The sequence below is a fragment of the Carassius gibelio genome, chromosome B17, assembly GCF_023724105.1.
Source record: "Carassius gibelio isolate Cgi1373 ecotype wild population from Czech Republic chromosome B17, carGib1.2-hapl.c, whole genome shotgun sequence".
Lineage (NCBI taxonomy): Eukaryota > Metazoa > Chordata > Actinopteri > Cypriniformes > Cyprinidae > Carassius > Carassius gibelio.
Window position 1 is genome coordinate 20,510,068 of NC_068412.1, and position 11,636 is coordinate 20,521,703.

Consider the following 11,636-nt stretch of genomic DNA (forward strand, 5'->3'; position numbering starts at 1 on the left):
TCACAGGGTGACAGAGGTCAGTATCAAATGAGTTTGAAATTATTATTTGCAGCACAAATAAGGTTTTTTAGGATTTTTTTTAATCCCTGAAACTGTCAGAAAAGGATAAGGCCTAAGATATTTCTTAAGATGTAATGATAACAGCACAATTAGCAACAACAACAAAAAAATAACTATTTAAAATACAGTTTTTTTTCTGGTGATTAAAGAGATGTTTAAGTCTCTCTCTCTCTCTCTCTCTCTCTCTCTCTCTCTCTCTGTCTGTCTGCCACTCAGCTCACACCCCTCCCCCACTCACACTCACACACACACACAGAGTCAGCACACAGAGTGACAGAGTGAGATCAGATGTCTGACAGTTTTTTAATTTTCTTTTAATCATACAGTGCTGTAAAGTCATGAAACTATGCATATTTCCTCAGAATCACTGGTTTTCTAAATTAAAAATGTATTTTAAAGGTTTGGAAGCTGCAATTTAAAAATACAAGACGATTAATGTTTCACTTTTTACTGTCATTTCAAAAAATCACCACGACAAAACCGTTCAAGCTAACCAAAATCTGTTCGCAATTTAAGTTCCTCGATGTTTTTTCTTCATGTAGACAACGTTTGGTGTGTATAGTGTACTTCCCCTGTGAGGAGTATTCATTAATTCACAACTGTAAAATCTCAAAAATACACATTCAAATCAAAATAGCCGACTTCCTGTTGATCGTAGCTGATGACTGTGAATTAGAAAGTTGTCCGTCTTGAAAAGAACAATTTATGTACCAAGTTTGGTGTCTGTAGCTAAAACTAACCCCCCCACTTTTGACAAAAGGTGGCGCTATAGAGTGCCTCCTTCACGCCCTTTTAAAAGCTTTTGCCATTGTCTAGCTATCACTAATACTGATATGTGTTTTGAGTTTCATGTAAATCTGAGCTTGTTGTCTGCCTCAAACTCACCATAACAGAACATTCAAGTTTGACACGTTGCCATGGCAACACTATATCAGATATCAATATCCCCACAACAGATTTACATCGGCCGTGTTTTGTCATTATTCTGATGAAGTTTTAAGTAAATCGAGTAAAAATAAGATGCTGAATTCAAAGCATTTGGAAAATGACACACTTCCTGCTGCCAGTTGGTGGCGCTATAACGTTGACTCTTAATAGCCACATATATACAATCGGTATCATACAACGAACAAACCCATGAAGTTTGATCAAATTCAGGAAATGTATGTGGATGTTATTAGACATTTCCTGTTTCTCATTTCTCGCCATAAGTTCCATGCCTCGCCACGGGCAAACCGTTCGAGATATCAAAAATCCCCTCGCAATTTTTCATCCTCAATGTCTTGAGATCATGTTCACCGAGTTTCGTGGCGAACGGGTTGAAAACCTCAGAGGAGTATTTCAAATTCCAGAGCATGCTTTTTTTAAACAGCCCTGAATAGCTGACTTCCTGTTGGGCGGAGCCTATGACATAAAGTGTGAAAGTTGTTCGGCTCAATGAGATCTATAAGTGTACCGAGTTTGATATAAATACATGCAAGTGTGTGTGAGCTATGGTTCAAGAATTCTGACTGTCTTCCAGGGGGCGCTGTAGAGCCCCTGTGCCACGCCCGGCTCCCAGCCTCTGCGGCGTCCTGATGGCCGCAGATTCCAATGTGTGTGCCAATTTTCAAGAGTTTTTGAGCATGTTAAGGCCCCCAAAACACCCCGGAAGGTTTAATAAAAAATAAAAATAATAATAAATATAGCTGCAAGCAGCGATGTCGGGCTCAAGCCATCAGTGCAACCCCACCCCGGTGGCATCAGGATAACTGTGCCCAGCGGGCATAAGCATTTACAGTAACCCTCTGACAATCAGTTTTAAGGGATGCGGCAGTTAAAGGGTTAATCCGACCAATCTAGACTTTGAAATCACATACACAGAACAATATATATAACTTTAGTAACACTTTATTTTAATATTTATAAAAAATGTATAAGGTGTGCATTGTAGCTGACACCTATATGAACACATTACAATCGCTTTGTGACTGCAAGTCTTTCTTCTCAAATGCTATTGAGCTTCAAATTTGCATTTGAGCCCATGTGAAAAAGTAGCATAATTTACATATGACTTACAGTTTGTTGTAATAAATATCAAACATTCAATTTAATTGTGCATTATAGCTGTCACCTAGATGAACAATTACAGTTGTTTTTATGACTGTAAGTCATTCTCTTCAAATGCTACTGACGTTAGAAAAGTGTATAACAATATCACATGTAACTTTAGAGACCGGCCCTAAATTTGAGACTCTAGAAAGTCCAATGTCAAGACAACTTTATGCCTGTTTTATTTTCTTTAGTTTTCTTTTCTCTGTGCCGGATTGCTGATGTCCTATACCCAGGCATAGATGTCCATCCATCAATTACGAACATTCAGCCGCAAACATGAGGTGTGAGCGGTCGCGAGCGCGGATGGGAGAATGGCGCATGTTTTTTTTTTTTTTTTTTTTTTTTTGAGCAACTGGGATGGTGCCCCCTCTGGGAGTTGGTGCCCTACGAAGACTGCATACTATGTTATACTGCATAATGTTAACAAATTAGACATTATTTTACAGTGTTACCAAATCCTTAAATAATGTATTAGTGTTTTGTAATGATTTTAATGACCTATAAGCATTTGTGAAATAGTTTTGCTTGCATTGCAGCTTTATCTGTCAGTTGAAGAGTTTTACTGTTACATCCATGAGATTAATAAATGTCATGTCACGTCACAGGTTGTCATAGGTCAGTATCAAATGAGTTTGAAATTATTATTTGCAGCACAAATTAGGGTTCTTAGGATGTTTTTAAATCCCTAAAACTGTCAGAAAAGGATAAGGCCTAAGAGATTTCTTAACCTGTAATGTAAGGAAAAAACACCACCATTAGCAACAACAAAAACAATAACAATTTAAAATACAATTTTTTTTTTCCTGATTATTAAAGGGATGATTAGGTCTCTCTCTCTCTCTCTCTGCCAGACAGCCCCTCCCTACAGTCCACACACACTGTCACAGTCACCAACCCCCTCACACTCCCCCTCCCTCTCCCCCTCCCTTCCCTCACACAGACAGGGTGGCCAGAGTGAGATCATGTCAGTTGAGAAGTCTGACAGTTTTTTAATTTTCTTTTATCCATACAGTGTTGTAAAGTCGTGAAACTATGCATATTTCCTCAGAATGATTTGATCTTTGTATAAAAAAATGCTTTGAAGTGTTTGGAAGCTGCAATTTAAACATACAAGACAATTAATGTTTCCCTTTTTACTGTCATTTCAAAAATTCACCACGACAAAACCGTTCAAGCTAACCAAAATCCGTTCGCAATTTAAGTTCCTCAATGGTTTTTCTTCATGTAGACAAAGTTTGGTGTGTATAGTGTACTTCCCCTGTGAGGAGTATGCATTAATTCACAACTGTAAAATCTCAAAAATACACATTCAAATCAAAATAGCCGACTTCCTGTTGATCGTAGCTTATGACTGTGAATTAGAAAGTTGTCCGTCTTGATTAGATCAATTTATGTACCAAGTTTTGTGTCTGTAGCTAAAACTAACCCCCCCACTTTTGACAAAAGGTGGCGCTATAGCGTGCCTCCTTCACGCCCTTTTAAAAGCTTTTGCCATTGTCTAGCTATCAATAATACCGATATGTATTTTGAGTTTCATGTAAGTCTGAGCTTGTTGTCTGCCTCAAACTCACCATAACAGAACATTCAAGTTTGACACGTTGCCATGGCAACGCCATATTAGATATCAATATCCCCACAACAGATTTACACCGGCCGTGTTTTGTCATTATTCTGATGAAGTTTTAAGGAAATCGAGTAAAAATAAGATGCTAAATTCAAAACATTTTGAAAATGACTCACTTCCTGCTGCCAGTTGGTGGCGCTATAACGTTGACTCTTAATAGTCACATATATACGATCGGTATCATACAACGAACAAACCAATGAAGTTTGATCAAATTCAGGAAATGTATGTGGACGTTATTAGACATTTCCTGTTTCTCATTTCTCGCCATAATTTCAACGCCTCACCACGGGCAAACCGTTCGAGATATCAAAAATCCCCTCGCAATTTTTCATCCCCAATGTCTTGAGATCATGTTCACCGAGTTTCGTGACGAACGGGTTGAAAACCTCAGAGGAGTATTTCAAATTCCAGAGCATGCTTTTTTTAAACAGCCCTGAATAGTTGACTTCCTGTTGGGCGGAGCCTAAGACATAAAGTGTGAAAGTTGTTCGGCTTAATGAGATCTATAAGTGTACCGAGTTTCATATAAATACATGCAAGTGTGTGTGAGCTATGGTTCAAGATTTCTGAAGGTGTTCCAGGGGGCGCTGTAGAGTCCCTGTGCCACGCCCGGGTCCCAGCCTCTGCAGCATCCTGATGGCTGCAGATTCCAATGTGTGTGCCAATTTTTAAGAGTTTTTGAGCATGTTAAGGCCCCTAAAAACCCCCGGAAGGTTTAATAAAAAATAAAAAAAATAATAATAAGAAGAATTAAAGCTGCAAGCAGCGATGAACGGGCCCTCGCACCCGGGCTCACCGGCAGCGAGTGGCTTTAGTAAATAGGTGAACGGTGAGAAATATGCGTTTAAACTCATAAATATAAGTAGAATATATCAATGTTTATTCCATATATGTGCCAATCTTCCTGTTGCCAGCAGGTTGCGCTATCATTATAATGGAATATTGGCCTTCAGATGTGTTCAGGGCAGGACTCTTATCGAACATGTGAAGTTTGGGGAAGATTGAACATTTTATGCCTCAGTTACAACAACTTCTCTTGCTGTGGCGAGATGTCAAATTTTGTCATGGCGCCATGGACACGCCCTTTAACAAAAACTCAAGATCTCCACAATTTAACATTGCTCAGGCCTTAAGATTAGACTGACCACAAAAAATACATTAATGTCAAAAGATTTCTAGGAGTAGTTTGTCGCAGCGTAAAACATGTCACTTCCTGTTGCCAGCAGGTGGCGCTATGACTATAACTGAATATGGGCATGAAGCTCTGTTAAGGGCAGAAGTCTTATCTAACATGTGAAGTTTGGGGCAGATTGGACATTGTATGTCTGAGTTACAGCAACTTCCTTTTTCATGGCGAAACATCGAAATCTGTCAGGTCGCCATGGACACGCCCTTTAACGAAACCTCAAGATCTTCGCAATTTAACATCGCAAAGGCCTTTAGATTTAACTGACCAAGTTTGGTGGTGATCTGAATAAATCTCCAGGAGGAGTTTGTTAAAGTACATCCCCAGAAAATGGCAAAAACAACACCAATTTTGCAGAGAAAATTCTAAATAACCGACTTCCTGCTGGGATTTGGATTTCCTACCAAGAGACTTTGTGGTAGGTATTTTGTAGGTATCTACCAATGCATTTACTAATGTTAAAAAATGAGACAATATTTTAATTTGTTACCAAATCCTTAAGTAATTAAAAGTGTTTTGTTATAAATTTATTGACCTATAAGCATTTGTGAAATAGTTCTGCTTGCATCACAGCTTGGTCGTCATCTGTGAGCTGAACAGTTTTACTGTTACATCCATGAGATTATATAAATTCAGATTAATGTCAATCACAGGGTGTCAGAGGTCAGTATCAAATGAGTTTGAAATTATGGACCCACTTTATATTAAGTGGCCTTAACTACTATGTACTTACATTTTAAATAATAATTTAGTACAATGTACTTATTGTGTACATACATGTTTTTACATTGTACTTATATATATATATATATATATAAAACTACATGTAATTACATCTGTATTTAATTTCTGTAATTGCATTTATAAATACACTGTTGACCCATACTTTACACCTTAACCCACCCTTAAACTTACCCATACCTCCAACCCTCTCCCTAACCTTACCCCTATCCCACCTCAATAGCAGCAAAAGTGTTTTAAAATACAATATGAACACAATAAGTACATTGTACTTATTTTTTTTATGTAAGTACATAGTAGTTAAGGCCACCTAATATAAAGTGGGACCAAAATTATTATTTGCAGCACATTAAAATTTAATCACTGAAACTGTCAGAAAAGGATAAGGCCTAAGAGATTTCTTAAGCTGTAATGAAAACAGCACAATTAGCAACAACAACAAAAAAAAAACAATTTAAAATAATATTTTTTTTTTCTGGTGATTAAAGAGATGTTTAAGTCCCTCTCTCTCTCTCCCTGTCTGTCTGCCACTCAGCTCATGCCCATCCCCCACTCACACTCACACACACACACACACACACACACACACTCAGTCAGCACACATACATTCCTCAAACAGAGGGACAGAGTGAGATGAGATGTCTGACAGTTTTTTAATTTTCTTTTAATCATACAGTGTCGTAAAGTCATGAAACTATGCATATTTCCTCAGAATGATTTGATCTCTGTATGAGAAAATGCTTTTAAGTGTTTGGAAGCTGCAATTTAAAAATACAAGACAGTTAATGATTCCTTTTTTGACTGTCATTTCAAAAAATCACCACGACAAAACCGTTCAAGCTGACCAAAATCCGTTTGCAATTTAAGTTCCTCAATGTTTTTGCAACATGTAGATAAAGTTTGGTGAGTATAGTGAACTTTTCCTCTGAGGAGTATGGATTAAATCACAGCTCAATTTTTTTTCAAAAATCCATATTCAAATCAAAATAGCCGACTTCCTGTTGGTCGTAGCTGATAACTGTGAATTAGAAAGTTGTCTGTCTTTATAAGAACAATATACGTACCAAGTTTGGTGTCTGTAGCTAAAACTAACCCCCCCACTTTTGACAAAAGGTGGCGCTATAGAGTGCCTCTTCCACGCCCTTGTAAAAGCTTTTTCCATTGTCTAGCTATCAATAATACTGATATGTGTTTTGAGTTTCATGTAAATCTGAGGTTGTTATCTGCCTCAAAATCACCATAACAGAATATTCACGTTTGACATGTTGCCATGGCAACAATATATAAGATATCAATATTCCCACAACAGGTTTACATCGGCCATGTTTTGTCATTATTCTGATGAAGTTTGAAGCAAATCGAGTAAAAATAAGATGCTGAATTCAAAGCATTTTGAAAATGACTCAATTTCCTGCTGCCAGTTGGTGGCGCTATAACGTTGACTCTTAATAGTCACATATATACGATCGGTATCATACTTCGAACAAACCGATGAAGTTTGATCAAACTCAGGTAATGTATGTGGATGTTATTAGGCATTTCCTGTTTCTAATTTTTTGCCCTAAATTCAACGCCACGCCACGGGCAAACCCTTCGAGATATCAAAAATCCCCTCGCAATTTTTCATCCCCAATGTCTTGAGATCATGTTCACCGAGTTTCGAAGCAAACGGTTGAAAGTCCTCAGAGGAGTATTTCAAATTCCAGAGCATGCTTTTTTTAAACAGCCCTGAATAGCTGACTTCCTGTTGGGCGGAGCCTATGACATAGAGCGCAAAAGTTGTTCAGCTCAATGAGATCTATAAGTGTACTGAGTTTCATATAAATACATGCAAGTGTGTGTGAGCTATGGTTCAAGGTGTCTGACTGTGTTCCAGGGGGCGCTGTAGAGCCCCTGTGCCACGCCCGGGTCCCAGCCTCTGTGGCGTCCTGATGGCCGCAGGTTCCAATGTGTGTGCCAATTTTCAAGAGTTTTTGAGTATGTTAAGGCCCCCAAAAACCCCCGGAAGGTTCATAAAAAATAAAAATAATAATAAGAAGAATAATCCTTAGGGGAACAATAGGGCCCTGCGCCCATTGGCTCGGGCCCTAATAATCCTTAGAAGAACAATAGGGCTCTTCGCCCCTTCGGGCTTGAGCCCTAATAATAAATATAGCTGCAAGCAGCGATGTCGGGCTCAAGCCATCAATGCAACGCTACCCCGGTGGCATCAGGAAAACTGTGCCCAGCGGGCATAAGCATTTACAGTAACCCTCTGACAATACAATTTTAAGGGATGTGGCAGTTAAAGGGTTAATCCGACCAATCTAGACTTTGAAATCACATACACAGAACAATATATATAACTTTAGTAACACATTATTTTTATATTTATAAAAAATTTATAAGGTGTGCATTATAGCCATCACCTATATGAACACATTACAATTGTTTTGTGACTGCAAGTCTTTCTTCTCAAATGCTATTGAGCTTCAAATTTGCATTTGAGCCCATGTGAAATAGTAGCATAATTTACATATGACTTACAGTTTGTTGTAATAAATATCAAACATTCAAATTAATTGTGCATTATAGCTGTCACCTAGATGAACAATTACAGTTGTTTTTGAAAGTCATTCTCTTCAAATGCTACTGACGTTAGAAAAGTGTATAACAATATCACATGTAACTTTAGAGACCGTCCCTAAATTTGAGACTCTCGAATGTCCAATGTCAAGACAGCTTTATGCCTGTTTTTTTTTTTTCTTTCTTTAGTTTTCTTTTCTCTGTGCCGGATTGCTGATGTCCTATACCCAGGCATAGATGTCCATCCATCAATTACAAACATTCAGCCGCAAACATGTGGTGTGATCTGTCACGAGCGCGGATGGGAGAATGGCGCATGTTTTTTTTCTTTTTTTCTTTTTTTTTTTTGAGCAACTGGGATGGTGCCCCTTCTGGGATTTGGTGCCCTGCGAATACTGCATACTCTGCATATAGGGAGCGGCGGTACTATCTGGAAGATATATTCCTCAAACCATCGTACAAGAAGTGGTGATGCTAGTCCTTCAAGAATCGCTCAAAAGCTATTTAAGTGTACAGTTTCCTTTTATTGCATCTTGAAATAAATATTTCTGAATTCTGAATCAAACTGGGTTGTGTTTATTTATTTATTTATTTTATGAGACAACTGAGACTTTAATCTCCTTTGTAATATATGTGCTTTTAAACCAAGAACAATTTATTTATAGATTTATTACTGCTTTATAATGACTATTATTAAGCGAAAAGGCTTTATAATCATGAACTATTTACTAATGCTTAGCTAATGAGTGCCATTATTATAAAGTGTTACCAATGCATTTACTAATGTTAACAAATTAGACATTATTTTACAGTGTTACCAAATCCTTAAATAATTTATTAGTGTTTTGTAATGATTTTAATAACCTATAAGCATTTGTGAAATAGTTTTGCTTGCATTGCAGCTTTATCTGTCAGTTTAAGAGTTTTACTGTTACATCCATGAGATTAATAAATGTCATGTCACGTCACAGTTTGTCATAGGTCAGTATCAAATGAGTTTTAAATTATTATTTGCAGCATAAATAAGGATTCTTAGGATGTTTTTAAATCCCTAAAACTGCCAGAAAAGGATAAGGCCTAAGAGATTTCTTAACCTGTAATGAAAGGAAAAAAACGCCACCATTAGCAACAACAAAAACAATAACAATTTAAAATACAGATATTTTTTTCCTGATTATTAAAGGAATGATTAGGTCTCTCTCTCTCTCTCTCTCTCTCTCTCTGCCAGACAGCCCCTCCCTACAGTCCACACACACTGTCAGTCACCAAAAATTCACAGTCACCAACCCCCTCACACTCCCCCTCCCTCTCCCCCTCCCTTTCCTCACACAGACAGAGTGGCCAGAGTGAGATCATGTCAGTTGAGAAGTCTGACAGTTTTCACATTTTCTTTTACCCATACAGTGTTGTAAAGTCGTGAAACTATGCATATTTCCTCAGAATGATTTGATATCTGTATGAAAAAATGCTTTGAAGTGTTTGGAAGCTGCAATTTAAAAATACAAGACAATTAATGTTTCCCTTTTTTACTGTCATTTCAAAAAATCACCACGACAAAACCGTTCAAGCTAACCAAAATCTGTTCGCAATTTAAGTTCCTCGATGTTTTTTCTTCATGTAGACAAAGTTTGGTGTGTATAGTGTACTTCCCCTGTGAGGAGTATTCATTAATTCACAACTGTAAAATCTCAAAAAATACACATTAAAATCAAAATAGCCGACTTCCTGTTGGTCGTAGCTGATAACTGTGAATTAGAAAGTTGTCCGTCTTGATAAGAACAATTTATGTACCAAGTTTGGTGTCTGTAGCTAAAACTAACCCCCCCACTTTTGACAAAAGGTGGCGCTATAGAGTGCCTCATTCACGCCCTTTTAAAAGCTTTTGCCATTGTCTAGCTATCACTAATACTGATATGTGTTTTGAGTTTCATGTAAATCTGAGGTTGTTATCTGCCTCAAAATCACCATAACAGAATATTCAAGTTTGACACGTTGCCATGGCAACACTATATCAGATATCAATATCCCCACAACAGATTTTCATCGGCCGTGTTTTGTCATTATTCTGATGAAGTTTTAAGCAAATCGAGTAAAAATAAGATGCTGAATTCAAAGCATTTGGAAAATGACACACTTCCTGCTGCCAGTTGGTGGCGCTATAACGTTGACTCTTAATAGTCACATATATACAATCGGTATCATACAACGAACAAACCCATGAAGTTTGATCAAATTCAGGAAATGTATGTGGATGTTATTAGACATTTCCTGTTTCTCATTTCTCGCCATAAGTTCCACGCCTCGCCACGGGCAAACCGTTCGAGATATCAAAAATCCCCTCGCAATTTTTCATCCTCAATGTCTTGAGATCATGTTCACCGAGTTTCGTGGCGAACGGGTTGAAAACCTCAGAGGAGTATTTCAAATTCCAGAGCATGCTTTTTTTAAACAGCCCTGAATAGCTGATTTCCTGTTGGGCGGAGCCTATGACATAAAGTGTGAAAGTTGTTCAGCTCAATGAGATCTATAAGTCTACTGAGTTTCATATAAATACATGCAAGTGTGTGTGAGCTATGGTTCAAGATTTCTGACTGTGTTCCAGGGGGCGCTGTAGAGCCCCTGTGCCACGCCCGGGTCCCAGCCTCTGCGGCGTCCTGATGGCCGCAGATTCCAATGTGTGTGCCAATTTTCAAGAGTTTTTGAGCATGTTAAGGCCCCCAAAAACCCCCGGAAGGTTTAATAAAAAATAAAAATAATAATAATAATAATAACAAGAATAATCCTTAGAAGAACAATAGGGCTCTTCGCCCCTTCGGGCTTGAGCCCTAATAACAAGAATAATCCTTAGAAGAACAATAGGGCTCTTCGCCCCTTCGGGCTTGAGCCCTAAATATAGCTGCAAGCAGCGATGGCGGGCTCAAGCCGTCAGTGCAACACCACCCCGGTGGCATCGGGAAAACTGTGCCCAGCGGGCATAAGCATTTACAGTAACCCTCTTGCAATCAAATTTTAAGGGATATGGCAGTTAAAGGGTTAATCCGACCCGTCTAGACTTTGAAATCACATACACAGAACAATATATATAACTTTAGTAACACTTTATTTTAATATATATAAAAAATGTATAAGTTGTGCATCGTAGCTGACACCTAAATGAACACATTACAATTGGTTTATGACTGCAAGTCTTTCTCCTCAAATGCTATTGAGCTTCAAATTTGCTTTTGAGCCCATGTGAAAAAGTAGCATAATTTACATATGACTTACAGTTTGTTTTAATAAATATCAAACATTCAATTTAATGGTGCATTATAGCTGTCACCTAGATGAACAATTACAGTTGTTTTTATGACTGTAAGTCAT